Below are 21016 nucleotides of genomic sequence, written 5' to 3'. Positions count from 1 at the left end.
TGACCTTTAAAGAAGGGCCGCTCGCTGTCACTCCACTGCTGCTTATGGGAACGCAATGGAAATCAATCTGCGTGGTCTGTGGGACGGCAGAAGAATTGGGGTCGTTACTGATAAGTGCATGATAGGGTTTGACGTAATAAGTGTGCTGGCTTTGAAGCACATGAGAAATGCTGATTTGTTTGTTGATCATATTCATGCTTAGAGCTGCACGTCTGTCGGGTACTCATGTTTTTTTTTTTTAAAAGCAATCATGCAGTGGAAAAAAATGAAGTTTAGTTATTATTTGGAAACTTTTGTTCTAAATTGGTTATGTAGAAAATAAAATGTAAAAATGTTTAATAAAACGCAAATGCTTAGATGTCTGAAAATTAAATAAAACATAGTAAACCAAATAAAATATCAAACCAAATTTGACAAACCGGTGAATTTTTTTTTTTCGCTGTGTAGGATTTATTAATTTTATTCCTTTATTTTTATGCCAAGTACAGATGTCATTGTTTACACAGAGATATATTTTTTCATCAAATCCTAAATACACTGCCTAATATATTGAAAGTAATGATAATAAAATTAGTAAAGATTCATGTTTTAATATGGAAATTATTCATAAATCACTTTCTAAAAATATTTATTTTATAGATATTGTAATAGAGGAGTTGTCCAACACTTATGTACCTTTTTTATAGGGGTGTCAAAATTAATTGTTTTTTGGTGCACTGCGATAGAGACACAGACAATTTGGTATCGGTTCAGTAATTATCATAACTGGTTATTATGTAGTGACGTCATTTATCTCCTATGCGCTCTGTCGCGAGGGAGGTGAGCGCGAGTATTTACAACACTCAGCCAACTCAAGGCCGGCCCGTGGCATAGGCTGTATAGGCAAATGCTAAGGGCGCTGTACATTCAGGGGGGCGGCAGAAATGAGCGGGGTTAAGTTGGTTTTGTTTTCGATGTTCCTGACACATTCAGTTACAGACGGCAATAACTCAAAAACCTCTTACCCTAAAAAGATCTAAAGTGTGTTTCCAACAAAAAGACAAAGCTGGTTATGTTTCACAGCTGTCTTTTCCTTTTTTTTTCACTCGACATTACGAGCACTGCTCTGTTTAAGCCCTCGCGATATGCGTTTTTCGCGCTGAGCGGAGCTCTCAGAAGGGACCGTCAGAAAAGTGCTTCTTTTTTTCTGTTGTTTTTGTTTCGTTTTTTTTTTTTTGCTTCGCTCAGCGCGAGCTCTCCCAGCTAAACGCATATTGCGAGTGCTTAAGTGTGTGTGTGTGTGTGTTTGTTTGTTTGTTTGGTGCTGTCTGTGTTTGTGTATGTGTGTGAATGAGAGACAGTGTGGTGCTGTGTGTTAATACAGACAGCTTGTTATAGCCTCCCCCCAAAATATAACACTGTGTATGGAAAGCATCGTCAATGCACCGTGATGCTCCGAGATATCGAATTGAACCGAATCGAAGGCATGATAATCGTAACCGAACAGAACTGTGAGACCAATATAGGTTCAAATCTCTACTTTTTTATCAGAACAATCAGGCACGTGCACACATAGGGCGTAACCTGTCCTTTTTAGTCTTGGATAGAAAGTGCCCTTCCAAAATGATCAGAATTGCCCCCGCTCCACAAACACCCACCCACCCACCCCCGCGCACTATTCAGTTCACTCTTCAAATATTTTTTCCTGCACATGCCCCTTGTACAGTCTCTGCACCGGGCTGAGAACAATTGTGTACCTTCATTACAGTTGTACCATAAAAGGTACAGAACAGTATCATAAGAGGGATTTTCTGTACTATATAAGGTCCAACTTATACAAAGGTACAAAACTGTTCCTTAAAGAACGTTATTTGTACTACCTTGTACCTTTTTTGGAGAGTGTAGACAATATATATAATGCTATTGTAAATGTTTCTATTGTTCTTACTGGATAAAAACACAAAATACTAAGTAAAAACTTAATTTTGTGTCAGCAGGCAGAGTTTGACCCTTGCATTTATTGCATTGAAATATCCATTGAATCCAATCGGATCTGCCATTTCCTTCCTTTGTTTATTTATTTTCACTGTGTCTCTGTCCCACTCGTTCTCTCTCTCTCTTTCTCTCTCTCCTCTTCTTGTGATCTGTGTGTTTGCTCTCTGGGATGCAGGCAGTGGTTTCTGTTCTTTCGCTTCAGGCCTCAAATCATATCTGGAGGCTCTCGGGCGTCACACCGCCGGATCCGCCGCGCGCAGCCAGACCGTGGTGGCATGTTCGGTCAGCCATGCTGGCTCAACCCGCGCCAGTTGTGGCAGGTGTGGCCTGAGAACAGTGGTGGAGAGGGAAACTGCAGACTGCGCACCACACTGCCATTATCACATACTGCACTTCGCCACACACTGCACGCCACACCGAGATCTATAGAAAACCCTATTTAAACATCGCAGGGTGATATTTTTCACTCTAAAGCTGCCAGAGGACTAGTCTTCATAACGCATGGCTTGTTTTTGGCCTCGCAGGATGCAGATGTGCTGAATGAGTAATGTCTGCCTGTGTGGTTTTCATAGTTGACTGAGAGCTTGAAGCTTCACTATAAATGGGGAGAAAAGGAAATTAATCTAGCCTTAAGTTGTTTGCTGGTCTGAGATGGTTTAGCTGGTCTTATGTTTAGACTAGCAGACCTTTAAAACCAGCCAAACATATCAGTCTGACCAAGTTGGGAGTACAGTAAACCATCTTCAGTTGGCTTTAAAGGGGACCTATTATTCCTCTTTTTACAATATTTATAACAGGTCTCTAGAGTGTGTAAGTTTGAACTCAAAATAAACCACAAATAATGTTTTAGAACTCTTTAAAACTGACCCTTTTAGGCTTTGGTCCTAATTCTGGCATTTTGCTGACTGTCGCTTTAAATACAAATGAGGTTGTGATCTCTCAAAAAGAGGGTGGGGCTACAAATGCCTGTGTGTCAGCATAGTGGCAGATTCAAAAACAAGACTAATGTCCTATGCTAATGAGGGAAAGATAGTCACTAGTAGGCGGGGCCTCTAGTTTTTTACCATTAGAGGCTGGTTATATTTATACAGACTGTTGCCACACAACTGTTTAAACCACTTATAAAAGTGATTTTTGCTTAATAGGTCCCCTTAAATCATAAAAATGTTTTTTCAAAAGAGGCTACAAATAAATCTTTTCTTACTTTTTTTCTTTTCTACCTGTTGTTTTGGTCAAATAACCCTAAAATTACAATGGTATGATCTAATTTTTTTTTATATTGAAGTGTCTATACTTAGAAGTGTCTTAAAAATGGCACATCATTATTTTTTTTAAATGGAGTTAAAAAAATAAATGTTATAAATGTTAAATGTTCTTCTCACATATTCACATATTCAATTTAATAGTTTCAACTGTGTGTATGTGTATATGTGTATGTGTGTGTGTATACAGCATGACACTAAGATTTTTATTAATTCAAAAGTGAATATAGGCAATATATTTTGGTGCCACAAAAAAACAACGACATACAAAATACAAATTTTGACTACATTTTATATGTACACTCACTGGCCAATTTATTAGGTACAGCTTACTAGTCCAGGGTTGGACCCTCTTTTGCCTTCAAAACTGCCTTAATCCTTCATGACATAGATTCAACAAGGTACTGGAAATATTTTTCAGAGATTTTAGTCCATAATGTTATGATAGCATCACGCAGTTGCTGCAGATTTGTCGGCTGCATGTCCATGATACAATTCTTCCATTCCACCACATCCCAAAGGTGCTCTATTAGATTGAGGTCTGGTGACTGTGGAGGCCTTTTTAGTAAAGTGAACTCATTGCCATGTTCAAGAAAACAGTCTGAGATGATTTGCGCTTTGACATGGTGCGTTATCCTGCTGAAAGTAGCCATCAGAAGATGGGTATACTGTTGGCATAAAGGGATGGACATGGTCAGCAGCAATACGTGTGTAGGCTGTGGCGTAATGAAACTATGAAAATTTCAACAACATTACACCACCACCAGCCTGCACTGTTGATACAAGGCAGGATAAATCCTTATTTTCATGTAATTGATGCCAAATTCTGACCTTATCCTCTGAATGTCGCTGCAGAAATCGAGACTCATCAGACCAGGCAACGTTTTTCCAATCTTCTATTGTCCAATTTTGGTGAGCCTGTGCGAATTGTAGCCTCAGTTAGCTGACAAGAGTCGCACCCGGAGTTTTCTGCTGCTGTAGCCCATCTGCCTCAAGGTTGGACGTGTTGTGCGTTCAGAGATGCTCTTCTACAGACCTCAATTGTAACAAGTGCTTATTTGACTTGCTGTTGTCTTTCTTTCTGCTGGAACCAGTCTGGCCATTCTCCTCTGACCTCTGGCATCAACAAAGCTTTTACGCCCACAGAACTGCCGCTCGCTGGATATTTTTTCTTTTTCTGACCATTCTCTGTAAACCCTAGAGATGGTTGTGCGTGAAAATCCCAGTAGATCAGCAGTTTCTGAAATACCCAACCCGGCCGTCTGGCAGCAACAACCATGCCACGTTCAAAGTCACTTAAATCCCCTTTCTTCCCCATTCTGATGCTCTGTTTGAACTGCAGCAGATGGTCTTGACCATGTCTACATGCTTAAATGCATTGAGTTGCTGCCATGTGATTGGCTGATTAGAAATTTGCGTTAGCAAGCAGTTAGATAGGTGTACCTAATAAAGTGGCCGGTGAGTAAATTCTAATAGCTTGTTGCAATACAAAAGCAGGTCATAGCTTCAAGTACAAAACACTTAATATGCAGCAACATTTAATGCATATAATGTATGCCTTGAAACATAAACCAGTGATTTCAGAGCAGGATATTTTTACTACCAAACCGGAGACGTGACAGAAGACGTGAGACGAACAGAAAAGGACAGACGGCTGCTTTGAGAGAGAAAGAGAGAAAGAAAGAGAGACACATAGTGAAAGTAGAGACACTTGTTTGGGCTTCAGTGGAAGGACAGAAGACAGGCATCATCTGTGTATGAAATTCCATCTCAGGTTTAATATACAGTGAGTGTATGAAACTCAGCTCCGTCCAGCCGGGCCGCAGTGGTCAGGCCGCGGGCAGGATCACCCTCTCTATCCGCTCTCTTTTAAAATTTGATAAAGATCAATTGTCATTAGTTTCTCCTAAGTCGGGAAACTGAGCCCAGACTCTGGAAACCTCAGCTTGAGCTCACTATCAGCAGGTCAAAGCCATTAAAACCTCTACAGTGGCTCATATTTAGACCAAACCACGTGTTTATTCCCATGTTTGCGTTTTCTTTTATGTTCTAATAACTCAATTTAGTTGGTTTCACATATTAATAGAATTCCTGTTAGTAAATGTGCAATTCTGAACTTTAGCTTTTAATTTTACATGTTTTAGTTGATTTTTCTTTACTTTAACAACTAAAATAATAGTTTTTCATTTATTATTTAATTCAATTTTATATTATTTCATTTTACTTTTCACAAACATTTTTTTATTAGTACTATTTACTGTTTACTATTTACTACTTTACTATTTATCCTCCCTTATTTGTGCATTAAAAATGGTTATATAGTACATTATAAATTCCAAAAAAACCTTTTAAAAAATCTTTTATGCAAATCTGAAATAAAAAAAAATGCTTTAAACGGGTTTTATTATTTCTTTTTTTTCTCTCTGTAATAACAGGTGACAACTATAACAACCTTTTTTTCGATTACATATGGCTGTTATAATATATAAAAATATTTATATTAATTTTATTTACTCATTTTTAGCTTCTTAAGAGTTAAGAAATCAATATTTGGTTAAATAAATCGGATGTTCAATCGCAACCCATTTATAGAGCTTTCAAAAAAGCTTTCATTTGCAAAAACACACGACTCTATTTATTTTCATGTTTTTTTTTTCCAAATTAACCCTAAAATGCACAGTAATAAAAATATGATTTGCGGACATTTATAAAAAATCTTACAGATTTGAAATGAACTATTAATTTCTTATCCTGTGATTTTTTTTATTTATTTATATAAATCTGTAAATGGCATTTGTCTTATTAGAAATTGAAGGAAATGTTATCAGACTTTATTGAATTATCAAACATTAACATGTTACTACTCCCTACAGCACATGTTTCAAACTCAATTCGTGGAGGTCTGCAGCTCTGCACAATTTTGCTCCAACCCTAATCAAACACAACTGATTCAATTAATCAAGGTCTTCAAGACTAGAGACTATTAAGCAGGCTTGAGGTGAGGGGGTGGGGATGGGGATGGGGGGTTGAGCTAAACTATGCAGAGCTGTGGCCCTCCAGGAATTGAGTTTTAAACCACTGCCTTACAGTATAATTGATCCTTGACTAAAAAATAGCATTATAGTATGTTTCCAGGTACTGTTCATTGGTAAGATTAGCAAAAAATGCATTGTATGTGTCAAATATTTTTTTTTATTTTATGCTAAAAATCCTTAGACAATAAGTACAGATCATATTTCATGAGGATATTTTGTAAATCTCCTTCTGTAAATATATCAAAACAATTTGGTTAGTAATATACATAAGAACTTGATTTAGACCAATTTTAAGGTAATTTTCTCTATTTAGATTTTCTCTCAGATTTTCAAATAGTATCTTGGCGAAATATTAAGCACATACATGCAAAAAGTATTTATTCACCTTTCAGGAAATGTATAAATTTTTGCAAAAATTGACCGGTTTAGTGGTGCTTGGCCCTTGGTCACATTCTTTGATGCCAAAAATTCTTAGAAAATGAAGCATAGATCATGTTTCATGAAGATATTTTTTGTAAATATTCTTCCGTAAATATATTAAATCTTAATTTTTGATTTGTAATATGCATAAGAAGATTTTTAAAATCTCTCAGATTCCAGATTTTCAAAAAGTGTCTTTGCCATATATTGTTCTACCCTGACAAACCATACATCAATGGAAAACTTATTCATTCAGCTTTCAGAAAATATATAAATCTCAATTTCCAATCAACTTTAATGACTGGTTTAGTGGCCCTTGGTCACATATATAAAGTGCTCAGAATAATTGAGTACACCCCGTTTTGAAAATAAATATTTTTATTCACTCATTCAAAACAGATTCATAAAATTATACAGATATAATTTTTTTGTCACCAAACATCTCAAGAAACAGAAGGATAATGCATTTAAAGTTAAGCAAAACATTGCAAAAACAAAATTATAAACTATGTTTTCTTACAACAAAAATGTAAAGGCAATTTTATAAATATTTAGATTTTTTGACTCTCAGATTCCAGATTTTTAAATAATGTATTTTCCAAATATTGTCTTACCCTAACAAATACATAAATGCAAAATGTATTTATTCAACTTTCAGCAAATATATTAATCTTAATTTCCAATAAACTGACCCTTATGACTGGTTTAGTGGCCCTTGGTCACATATTTTTTTTATGCCAAAGTAGAGATCATCTTTCATGGATATATTTTGTAAATTTCCTTCCATAAACAATTTTCTCAATATTTGGATTTTAAAAAACTCTCAGATTGCAGATTTTCAAATAGTATCTTGGCCAAACATCGTCCTACCCTAACAAAGCATACATCAATTGGCGACATATTTATTCAGCTTTCATGTACATCTCAATTTCCAAAACGTGACCCTTATGGCTGGTTTAGTGGCCCTTGGTCACATATATACAGTGCCCAGCATAATTGAGTACACCCTGTTTTGAAAATGAATATTTTTATCAATTTCTCAGCAAATATATGTATATTTTGATGCATTTGAGAAAAACAGATTTATTAAACTGATATAATTACTGAAATAGTATTTTAGTCACAAACATCTCTAGGAATAGAAATATAATTCATTTAAATTGAAGCAAGATAATGCAAAAACAAAATTACAAGCTACAAATTTTCAAACAAATTATTTTGTTTTGTTTTTCTTGACTTCCAATTTTTTTTTCCCCTAACAAATGAAAAATAACTATAAAATAACTATAAATGTGGGTGTACTAGTTTTTGATGTAATTTATGTATTAGCCTCTCTGGTTGATTTCAGTCTTTGTTTCATTATGGCCAATTAAAATCCTGAAAATCAGCTTGCTTGCAATTCATCAAGCAGGATCATCATTGAGGCACTTGTGGCCGATCTGCGGCATTTCATCAGAATCTAATGTCCACCACAAGCCCAAGGAAAGGGATGCTCTTGCTGCTTCCCTCATTGGTTACCAGAGAAAAGTTGCGGCCTAAACCAGCTCTATACACTTACTTTTCATCGTGTTCAGCGGTGGTTTTTATGTAGTATCGTAAGTCTTTTATGGTTAGCAAATGCAATCCCTGTTACTCTTATCTCTGAGTGTTCGAAAACCTGCCTCACCTTGGTTTGTGGCAGTAAGCCTCAGTAACAGCAGGCTTTCCACATCTCTGTAAACACAAGCCAAACCTCATCACAAAAGATGCAGGCAAGGACCTCTTTTCCTCCTCACACGGCCAACCAAAGAGGCTTTTATTTTACCAGCCCCAATGCAGCCACGACATGGTGTTGAAGGGTCACCACAGGCCCTTTTTTTTTTTTTTTTTTGGGCTGGAGCTTGTGGCAAACAGCTGTAGATTCATAAAGCTGGGATTGGGTTATTGCGGGTGATATCGCTGATAACATCTTGCCACTTGTGAAATTACAGTATGTATTTCTCAATACCGGCTGTCTGAAAACAGCGCACCTAGACATGACCTCAGCTCGGGTGTTAAAATTGTGTTTCTCTGTTTCTTTACCTCCTGTGTAGAGCATCTGATATAATTTAAGGTGAGGTTTGACTATTGACTGTTAAATAGTTATTTAAGGTTGTAATAGTTAACGTTAGTTATTGTAATTACTAAACACATTTCGTCAGAATTTCGTATGGAATTATAAGGTTCTATCTGACATTTTTGTCAAAATTTTGTTATTTACATATTTTTAAGACATTGGAGATAAATTAAGGGCCCTTATAAATAAAGGGACTAAGCCGAAGGAAAATTAATGAAAGAATTTCTCGAGCAGAAAATCATCAAATTGGAATGATTACTCAATGATTATGCGAGACTGGAGAGTGGATTTTTGTTTAATTAAAAAAACTTTAATACTACTTATTATATCTACTGCGTGTATATATATATATATATATATATATATATATATATATATATATATATATATATATATATATATATATATATATGTATATGTATATATGTATGTATATATATATATGTATATATATGTATATATATATATATATATATATATATATATATATATATATATATATATATATATATATATATATATATATATATATATTAGGGATGTAACAGTATCAGAATTTCACGGACGGTATGGTAATACCTCAGTATGGTATTTATTGAGTAATTTACAGGAAAACAAAACTAATGAAAAGACTCGAAAAAAGTGCCAAAAGTACTTCTTTACCTTAGCACTGAACATATCAATGACATACAAATTAGCCATCAATCTGTAAGTTTTGAAACAGGAACTTCAATTTTTCAATTTTAATAACAAAAAACTATAAAACCATTTAGAAAAAATAAAGTTTCAATTTAGTATTGTTGAAAACTCATCGCATTCAACATTTAATCAGTCACTCACTTGGATAGAGATGAGGGTTTTTTTTAAAAGAAAAATTATCATATAAATATAATCTGGCAAAAGCGGGGATCTCTGGGCATTTACAATGTCCCCTGCAACAGAAAAAAACCCTCTCATTTGGGACTGAGGTTTCTGGGACCGAGAGATATGATTTAGCCAAGGTTGACCGCAGTGGGTAACGTTGTGCATTGTCTTTCCACCACTTGAGAGGACAAGTCATGAGTGAGATAAAGGTCTCTTTGCGGTACAAGTCAATGTCTGCATCAATCTAACAAGTGTGCTGTGTTCTGCAGTCCCCATGACTGTTTTTAGTTGTATTCCCCGACTTATATTTCACCACAGTCTGGCAGTGCCTGCATATTGTTTTTTTTTTTGTCTGTCACCTTTTCTCCTTTTTCGTATCTTTTTAGAAAGAAACCGAAATACTTCCACACATCCGATTTAAAACCCGCTTAAGGTTCACACACTCCATTTCCGCATTACTGGATCTGTAGTGACAACAGAGCGCAAAGGATGATGGCCACGCCTAGGCTGATGGGAATTGTAGTTCCCGCTACCTCCCGTTCGCGTCATTCGCCTGAGCAAACTTTTCTCAGAAATATAGTTTTAATGAGTCATGCGCCTACGGGGGCGTGCAACAGGAGAGGGCAAATTCTTCAGCAGAATAGCACTCCTCCTCATACTTCAGCCTCCACATCAAAGTTCCTGAAAGCAAAGAAGGTCAAAGTGCTCCAGAATTGGCCAGCCCAGTCACCAGAAATGACCATTATTCAGCATGTCTCTGGTTAGATGAAGGAGGATGCATAGAAGATGAATCCGAAGAATCTTGATGAACTCTGGGAGTCCTGTAAGAACGCTTTTCTTTGCCAAAGGCATGATCATATTTTATTTTGGTAAAACAAGCGTAATCTAGAGGCCTTTGCCTTTCATATAAGCCACTTCTGATACCAAATGATCAACTAGAAGAATTATATGTTGTTGGTTAGACTTGGATAAACAACAAGACTTTTGTCAAGTAGTGTATAGCTTTTAGTAAAAACTATTAAAACTGTTATTTGAAAAATGGCCACCATGTGAAAAACATTAATACTTTTTCCCTCTGAAAATCCCTTTTTTTCTGAATGCCCATATATTTATCCAAAAAGTACCCTTAAATATATATATATATATATATATATATATATATATATATATATATATATATATATATATATATATATATATATATATATATATATAATATATATAAATGCTCTAAAAACACCTGAAAAGAAAGCACTGAAACACCTAAGCATTATCAGTTCCTTGAGAACGGCACAAAACAGAGGAGATGGAAATTCTCAGGATTTTCCAGCACAAGTCAGCGGTTCAGGGTTTAGCCACAACAGAAAGTCAGACTTCAGAGTCGAAGTGGCTTTCCATGGGTTGGTCTGCCTGAGTTTCATATAGTCAAAACTAATACATAAAGCTAATTAGACCTGTCATAACCTGTCCTGTTGAGGGTGAGGTGTGGTGTCACAGGGCAGGAAGACTGGTCTGTGGTGGGAGTTCTGGTTTCTTCAGATGTCATTCACTTATACTGTAATAATAATAGTATTTCATGCTGCTGTATTGTGTATCACTGCAGAATGACACTCCAAATTTACAGTTTAAAGGGATGGTTGCTCATGACAAATTGGTCACCATTTACTCATTCTTAAGTGGTTTCTCCTTTCTGTTGAACACAAAATGGACAAACATATTTAGAAAAATAAACTGATTACCTGATAACTTATCGATAAGTGGAGGTCGTTGACTCTGATCGTATGCAGAAACAAATTACAATGGAAGTCGGCTTCTACTAGTTCCCAAAGTTTTTCAAATAAATAGTAGAGTAAATAAATGTTGAAAGAACTATGCATTTAAGCCATACTCTTTCACTTCAGGGAAATACACCTTAAACATGTACTTCTGTTATTATTTACTGCATTGTTCTGACTTTTTTTGGCCTCCAAGACCTTCCCCATGGGTTTACTAGATAAGAATTTAATTTCAATCTATGCATTTGGCATGTTTTAGAGGGGATTTCTGCACAATTTATTCAAGATCCATTCTCAGAAGTTGTTACGATTTAAAAGATGTTAAATAAAGGGGAAGAGGAGTAACATTAATTTTTGGGTGAAACACATAAGCAACCACACAACATCAATAAATGAGGGACAAAACCAAGACCAGCTAAATGCAATACGTGATTTTATTTACAAAAATAGTGATAATAATGAATGCCAAAAAAAATGTATATAGAAAGATTATTGAATATTTACAAGGAGACATTGAATTTCACAGATAACAAATGACATAAGATGTTTGACCAGATATGGAAGAGTTGGAGAAATGAGACGCGGGCGGCATCCAAACAATAAAAATAAATAAAACAAAAGCAATCTATTTGGCCCAATCTCTACCCTATCTATCCAAAATAAAAATGCAGAAGTTATTGAAAAGAATCTTCGCGTCTATTACGCACTACCTAACCTACGCTGATCTCTGATGGGAAAACAAAAAGTACAGTGGGTGGAGCACGCCCCTTACCTAGTGTGTCTAATACAGAGATATTCAAACTACTTGTGCACAATGTATGTCGCACGACATTCTTACCTGTCCCACTCTCCAACCTCAGATGCGCATGACACCGACGGTAGACAAATGGAGAACAAATAACGGACAGATACCAAATTGTAACACACAGTAGACATATATCAAAAAAAAACACTGACACACAGCACAACACAGAAATTCAGGGCCTCCAGAGTAGCGTCCTGTCACCACTTTTATGCCACGGTGGCAGCGGCTGGATTGGAGACCTTGGATGACGTCAAGGGGGGCACGGCAAACAGCTGGGCAGCGGTAGCCAATCGGAGCCACTGTATAGGTGGAAGCGGGAGAGAGGTAGAGAGCAAGCGAGCACGGAGAGAGAGAGAAAGAAAGAGACTAGCAAAAAAAATATATATATATATATAAATAATAATTACGCAACACAGAAATATACAGGAATGTAACAGAAGTAAAGGTACAAATCTGTCACTGCGATAAAGGTTTGTAACCACTTGAGAGAGAAAGTAGAGTAAATAGTAAGTCAAATTTAATTTTGGGTGAACCATCCCTTTAAATTTCATTGAAAACCATGTTCTCAACATTGGATGATGAAAAACTGACATTTTTTACAGTGTATTTTGACTGTGAATAATTTTGTTGCATCCTTAATTTTTTAAGCTGAATCAAACTAACTTTACAATTTATTTTAATGTGCATCCATTCAAATGGCCTAAAACATCAATGGCCTATAAGCACAGCTAGTGTTTTTCAGCCAGTGATGAACTTCAAGTGAAAGCTTTGTGACTATTTTCGATTTCATAAGGTTTTTTGCATCGACATTGAAAATCATTAAAATATAATCAGTTAAATAGACTTAAGCATCCATTTGTTTGTTAAAGCATAAAAAGAGATGAAAGACGCCATCATTAGCAGCAGGCTATCGCAAAAACTCCATTCTCAATACTGGGGTAAAATTTAATTTCCATATTTTAGAGACTTAGTGCGTAAAAATATAATTTAATGCAGTGTTTCTTGTTTGGTCTACTTTATATCGTCAGCCAGGCAGTGCCGATCACTGTTTTTTAAAGAAATCAGATCTTAAATGCAGTAATTTTGTATGGGATGACAATTCACCAGAAGCCCTAAATTACACCCCATTAAGTTTGGATTTGACTATGGAAGTAAATTGTTACTGGTTTCTAACATTATTCAAAGCATCTTCTTTTGTGTTCAACAGAAGAAACTCAAAATATAGGTTAAAACTACATGAGGAACAATTAATAATTGGTTAATTTTCATTTCTGCATGAACTATCCCTAACAATCTAACAAACTTGACGCTATTTGACCGTATACCAAGTAAAATGACTTAAAACATCAAGTTAAAATGTGAATAACTTATTTTTTTTGTAATTGAATTTTTTTTATTTGATTTTTAACTTTTATACCCCTCACAACATAAAATTCACAATTCAAAATCGACATTCAGGAAAATAATGTAAACAAATTATAATAAAAATAATAGCAAAACAAAAATCATAACAAATATAAAATAATACAATACAATATAACAAGACGGTCAAATTGACAACCCTTCAATTTTCTTTTTATGTGCTCTCCAAATATTGCAAAAAGCTACCTCATTTCTGATTAAAAGTATGGGTGGATTCCTGAAGTCTTGCCAACATTCGCTCATATGATGCAGTAGAAGTCATCAGTTCAATCCAATTCTTAAGTATCTGAGTTCGCAGCACCAGTCTCGCAACAATAATACATCCTGCGACGACTAGCCCAGTCTGTGCTTTAGATATTACGTTCTGTAAAGTGGATGCATCACAAAAAAGACAGACTCCTGGCGAGTAAGGTAAAGGTTGTCCAAGCCATTTCTCTAGGTTTTGAATAACTCTTGTCCAGAATGGAGCCACAAAATGACAGCTCCACATTAAATGTAAAAAAAGTGCCAACAGAATGACCACATTTCCAACAGTGTTTATTTTTTCCTAATACTATCCTATGCATTCTTACTGGGGTCCAGTAATATCGATTAATTATCTTATAATGTATGAGTTTACTCCTAACATCTCTCACAGTACCCCCTATACCAGAAACTACTGCCTCACATTCGTGTATAACTTATTTATAACTTTATTATACATAATAAAGTTTGGACTTGACTATGGAAGTAAATTGTTACTGGTTTCTAACATTCTTCAAAGCATCTTCTTTTGTGTTCAACAGAATAAAAAAACTCAAAATAGATTAAAACTACAGGAGACGATTAATGATTAGTTAATTTTCATTTTTGCGTGAACTATCCCTATTAATCAAACTAACTTGACATGTTATTTCAATGTACATCAATTAAAATGACTTGAAACATCAAGTTAAATGTGTATAACTTATTTATAACGTCATTATAAATAATAAAGTGTGGACTTGACTATGGAAGTAAATTGTTACTGGTTTCTAACATTCTTCAAAGCATCTTCTTTTGTGTTCAACAGAAAAAAAGAAAGTAAAAATGGGTTAAAACTGCATGAGACGATTAATGATTAGTTAATTTACATTTTTGCATGAACTATCCCTATTAATCAAACTAACTTGACATGTTATTTCAATGTACATCAATTAAAATGACTTGAAACATCAAGTTAAATGTGTATAACTTATTTATAACGTCATTATAAATAATAAAGTGTGGAATTGACTATGAAAGTAAATTGTTACTGGTATCGAACATTCTTCAAAGCATCCTCTTTTGTGTTCAACAGAAAAAAAGAAAGTAAAAATGGGTTAAAACTGCATGAGACGATTAATGATTAGTTAATTTACATTTTTGCATGAACTATCCCTATTAATCAAACTAACTTGACATGTTATTTCAACGTACATCAATTAAAATGACTTGAAACATTAAGTTAAATGTGTATAACTTATTTATAACGTCATTATAAATAATAAAGTGTGGAATTGACCATGAAAGTCTATTGTTAGTGGTGTATAACATTCTTCAAAGCATCTTCTTTTGTGTTCAACAGAATAAAGAAACTCATGAAGCTTTATAACCACGAAAAGAGTGAGACAGTACAGTAAATACTGAGTAAAATTTAATTTTGGGTGAACTATCCCTTTAAATTTAGTTGAAAAACATACTCTGCATTGGATTATGACAACCTAGCATTGTATATAATGTATTTTGACTATGAGTTTTAAATCACAAGCCAATTAAATCAAGACTATATGTGAATATAAACTAATAATATCATTTAGATCAAGGCAGATATTAAAACAATTGCGTTTAACGAACTACATTTTTAGAGAGAGCACTAAATAACAGGTAAAACTCTGCATATTCTTATATTGACGTGCAAAAAAAAAGAAAAACACATTTCTCCAAGGATAAATAGCAGCCTCTGGTCCGTTCCCACGCCGAACATCTGACTGTCTCCCCTTTCTGTGAGAGAAGTCTGAAAACCACTGCAATGGCCATCAAAAAACCAACAACTTCCTCTGTCGCCTGCTCACTTCCTGTTTCTGCGTCTGAGGGCCCAACGGTGCTATGATGATTAGCCGGGGCCTTTGCGTGACAACCAAGCAGCCAGACGCTTTAGTTTCCCCCATTCAGACCGGAAGCAGCACTATTGCAACGGTAAACTGTTTCTCACTTCTGCTGCGGCAGACGCTCACACACATGCCGTCTGAGCGTCTTATAAAACGGGTATTGTTTTGCTTCTTATTTTTTTGCAGAATCATCTGTGAAATCTGTCTGCCTGTCAAAAACAGGAAGCGTGACTGAGATCTGATAAAGACCCACTCCGTTTCATCAAGATCACACGGGCATCAGTCATCAGGTGTACTGGCCAATGATTTATTCTCATTTCAATATTTGCATAAATTGTGTCAGTCGTAATGTGTTAAGGTCACACTTTAAAGTGCACATGAAATCAAAACTAACCATAGGGATTTTGTTAGCTTACTAATCACCTGCCAATTTTGGGGTAAACAATTCATCTGTGCATGTCATTAAGAAATAAAAAAATAGCTTGCCCTTTGAAAACAAAAAAAAAGCCAACATACTGTTATACTACATAAACTTAATAATCTTCTTCTCCTCCAGAGACTAATTTCTATATGCATCTCCTTTTAGACCTTTCAAACTCCAAACACACTCCAGACCTTTAAACTGGTCTGACTCAGGTTGCTATAGCTTTTCCAACTGATCCGACTTTTGGTTTTCCGAAAACGGACCTGAAAGTTTGGAAAAGCCCCATTGACTTAACATTGGACCAAACTTTGTGACCTCATAACTTTGCGCCAGACTGTCATACAGACTTATAGTTGGGCTCATTTAACTCAGACTACCAATCTGTCAACCACTGATGACCTTTCAACTTACTAGTCACACCTTAGCAACCACTTACGGCCCCCTAGCAGCAGTCCTATAGACTTCCATTATAAAAAAACTGCCATTGACTTTAAATTGGACATTCTAACACCATACCAATCCATACTAGAAACATGCTAATTCATACTAAATTCATGCTAACAGCATGCTAATTTATATTATGCTAGAAACATGCTAGCATGATAATTCATGCTAGAACCATGCTAACTTATGTTAGCAACTGCCTAGCAACTACTCAGAACACCTTAGCAACCACCTAGCAACATCTCAGAACACCCGAGCTATAGCTTAGCAACAACCTAGAACACTTTAGTAAGCGCCTAGCAACACCTTAGCAACAACCTAGAGCACCTAAGCGATTGCCTAACGACCACCTAGCAACACCTTAGCAACAACTCAGAACACCCTAGAAACCACTCAGAACACCCTAGCAACCGACTAGCAACACCTTAGCAACCACCTAGCAACATCTTAGAAACCACCTGGAACATCCTAGCAACCACCTATCAACACCTTAGCAACAACCTAGAGCACCTAAGTGATTGCCTAACAACCACCTAGCAACACCTTAGCAACAACTCAGAACACCCTAGAAACCACTCAGAACACCCTAGCAACCGCCTAGCAACACCTTAGCAACCACCTAGCAACATCTTAGAAACCACCTGGAACATCCTAGCAACCGCCTAGCAATGCCTTGGCAACCACTCAGAACACCATAGCAATTGCCTTGCACCATCTTAGCAACTACCTAGCAACCACTCAGAACACCCTAGCAACCACCTAGCAACACCTCAGCAACCGCCTAGCAACACCTTAGCAACAACCTAGAACACTTTTGCAACTACCTAGCAACACCTTAGCAACAACCTAGAACACCTAAGCAATTGCCTAACAACCACCTAGCAACACCTTAGCTACCGTCTTGCAACCACTCAGGGCACCCTAGCAACCATCTAGCAACACCCTAGCAACCGCTCAGAAAACCCAAGCAACTGCCTAGCAACATCTTAGAAACCATCTGGAACATCCTTACAACCGCCTAGCAATGCCTTAGCAACCACTCAGAACACCCTAGCAACTGCCTAGCACCATCTTAGCAGCCAACTAGCAACCAATCAGAACACCCTATCAACTGCCTTACAAGAAACATGCCAATCAATACTAGAAACATGCTAACCTATATGTAGTTAAAACTGTTTCAAATTTCTTAAAAACTACTTTGATTATTTAAACTTTAAACCTATTTTAAACATTCAGACTAGGCTTTCTCAAGCCACCATAAAATTTTCTTCAAACTTTACTTTTCTCGTCTTTAATTGAAATCTGAAAATGCACTCCCTGTTACTTTGCTGGTCAATTCTCAGATTAGGTCTGTCTGAGGTAATGGGCGTGGCTAACATACTTAGCCACGCCCCTTCAGCTGTCAGTTTTGACAACAAACAGAAATGGTGAGCAGGAGGTGTCTGTTAGTTTGTAATAACTCTCCCAAACCCTTTTCCCAACCTCTCTTAATGAAATCCCTACTTTACTACATCCAATCAGCTTACAGTAGAAAAAAACAAGACACGCCTACTGTTTTTCCATTTAATATTCCAATTTTCTGTTAACTGCGTCACAATACGAAAAAAACAAAAAACCATTGCAGCTTCTAGTTTATGCTGACATTGCCAAGACAACGAGTTGGTCATAAATCTGTCATAAACATGACTGTCATGAAGCCATTAAAATGTGTTGTGACGGTACACTTACCGGCCACTTTATTAGGTACACCTGTCCAACTTTTTGTTAATGCAAATTTCTAATCAGCCAATCACATGGCAGCAACTCAATGCATTTAGGCATGTAGACATGGTCAAGACGAACTGCTGCAGTTCAAACCGAGCATCAGAATGGGGAAGAAAGGTGATTTAAGTGACTTTGAACGTAGCATGGTTGTTGGTGCCAGATGGCAGGTCTGACTATTTCAGAAACTGCTGATCTACTGGGGTTTTCACAAACAACCATCTCAAGGGTTTACAGAGAATGTTCTGAAGAAGAGAAAATATCCAGTGAGCGACAGTTCTGTGGGCGCAAATGCCTTATTGATGTCAGAGGTCAGAGGGGAATGGCCAGACTGGTTTAAGCTGATAGAAAGGTTACTCAAAAAGGCAGATGAGCATCTCTGAACGCTCAACACGTCCAACCTTGAGGCTGATGGGTTACAGCAGCAGAAGACCACACCACGTGCAACTCTTGTCAGCTAAGAACAGGAAACTGGCGCTACAATTCACACAGGCTCACCAAAAATGAATAATAGAAGATTGGAAAAATATTGCCTGGTCTGATTTTTTGCTGTGACATTCAGATGGTAGGGTCAGAATTTGGCATCAACGACATGAAAGCATGGATCCATCCTGCCTTGTATCAATTGTTCAGGCTGGTGGTGGTGGTGTAATACTGTGGGGGGTATTTTCTTGGCACACTTTGGGCCCATTAGTACCAATAGAGCATCGTGTCAGCACCACAGCCTACCTGAGTATTGTTGCTGACCATGTCCATCCCTTTATGACCTCAGTGTTCTGATCTTCTAATGGCTACTTCCAGCAGCATAACGCACCATATCATAAAGCGTAAATCATCTCAGACTGGTTTCTTGAACATGACAATGAGTTCACTGTACTCAAATGGCCTCCACAATTACCAGAACTCAATCTAATAGAGCACCTTTGGGATGTGGTGGAACGGGAGATTCGCGCCATGGATGTGCAGCCGTCAAATCTGCAGCAACTGCATAATGGTATCATGTCAATATGGCCCAAAATCTCTAAGGAATATTTCCAGTCCCTTGTTGAATCTATGCCTCAAAGGATTAGGCAGTTCTGAAGGCAAAAGGGGGTCCAACCCGGTACCAGTAAGGTGTACCTAATAAAGTGGCCAGTGAATGTATATTAAATGTTAATATTTATTTCTAGATGTTTTCTCATTTTCATATTATTTATTTTGATAAAGTGAAATTAAACATACATCATGCGTTGCGTAATTATTGTAGCATTGACTTAAATGTTAATGACACTTGTTGACATTTTGATTTATGCATATGTGTGGGTTTTGTCTTTTCATTTTTATTTGGGTTATTATTAATTTTTAGACTCATAAGCCATGACTCAACGCCTCTTTTGACTGTTTCTTTAGAAAAAAACAATGTGAGAGAATTGATTTTGAGCACTACTGATTTTAGGTCTGCAGTTTCCATGAGTCACTGGACATGTCATAAAGTCTGTCCACTAAAGCTGCAGTTGCATTTATCTCATCATAAGCATCGCATAGTGCTGAGGTCATTTTCCATCTTTCATTCTGCAATACATTGATGAGTTGTTTATCAGTGGAAGTTTTGACGGTGCGCAGAAGTAAACAGGAATCGAGAAAACCGGTTGAGGCTAGTTGCGTGCTGGTTTAGATGGGTTGATGCTGATTTAGGTAAAGCTGGTGGGACTGGTTGACCGTCAGGGTTTTTCTGGTGATATTGGTCAATCAAGGAAGTCTTGCTTACTTCATTTCACAAGGCGATTTCACTCTAATGTAATATAATATAATATAATATAATATAATATAATATAATATAATATAATATAATATAATATAATAAAATAAACCTTTTTAATATAAAATAATATTGTAACAATATAATGTAATGTAATATAATATAATATAATACTGTTTAATATAATATAATATTTAATAATTATATAATTTAATATTTAATAATAATATAATAAATGTTTGTAATATAATATAATACAATATTGTAATATAATATAATCTACTGTAATGTAATTTAAAATAATATAATATATAATACTGTTTAATATAATATAATTTTAATAATAATACACTATACTATTGTAATATAATATAATACAATATAATGTTATGTAATAATATAATATGATATAATACCATTGTTTAAAATAAAATAATATTTAATAATAATTTAATATATTATAATATAACATAATATTCTTTAATATAGTGTAATATTGTTTTTTAAATTTCTCAATTATTTATTTATATTATAAAAATAATGTATTTATAAAATTATTGAAAATTTAAATTTCACAAATACTGGCAAACACAACCTATTTTATTTAATTATTTACTTTTTTATTAGATCTATTTTCACTTATTTAATATGCATTTGTAGTCATCTATCAAAAAAAAAAACACCTCCCTCATCAAGAACATCCTTTCTCTGATTGGTGTTTGTTGGCACAAGAGGCGGGATCAACCTGTCACTCACATGAGATCCATCAACAGCACACCACAATCATCCAATCAACTCCCATGGACAAAATCAAACCCCGCCTCGCATTTTTGTCCAGTTCAAGAAACCGTTTTACTTAGATTTACATAAAAAATAGGGAGAAACGTCT

General features: G+C 35.7%; 1 protein-coding gene across 22 annotated transcripts in view; it reads left to right on the top strand.

Annotated features, from left to right (window-relative positions):
* runx3 (RUNX family transcription factor 3) overlaps window positions 1–21016 on the top strand; it is a 269502-nt gene that overhangs the window by 77775 nt on the left and 170711 nt on the right. For 4 of the 22 annotated variants that reach the window (XM_087278455.1, XM_087278446.1, XM_087278451.1 and 1 more), the window contains one exon: window positions 15947–16050. The exons of 14 other annotated variants lie outside the window; for them this stretch is intronic. The gene's annotated coding sequence lies outside the window, so the exon portion shown is untranslated. Of the gene's footprint in view, window positions 1–15237; window positions 15300–15597; window positions 15849–15946; window positions 16051–21016 lie in introns of those variants that run through there. 4 more of the 22 variants (XR_015505398.1, XM_087278449.1, XM_087278445.1 and 1 more) reach the window with 2 other exon arrangements.

Source organism: Danio rerio, chromosome 13 (genome assembly GCF_052040795.2).
Source record: "Danio rerio strain M-AB ecotype USA chromosome 13, GRCz13ab, whole genome shotgun sequence".
In the NCBI taxonomy this organism is placed as follows: domain Eukaryota; kingdom Metazoa; phylum Chordata; class Actinopteri; order Cypriniformes; family Danionidae; genus Danio; species Danio rerio.
Note: the sequence above shows the minus strand (reverse complement) of the source record. Positions and strands in the feature narration are given on the sequence as shown.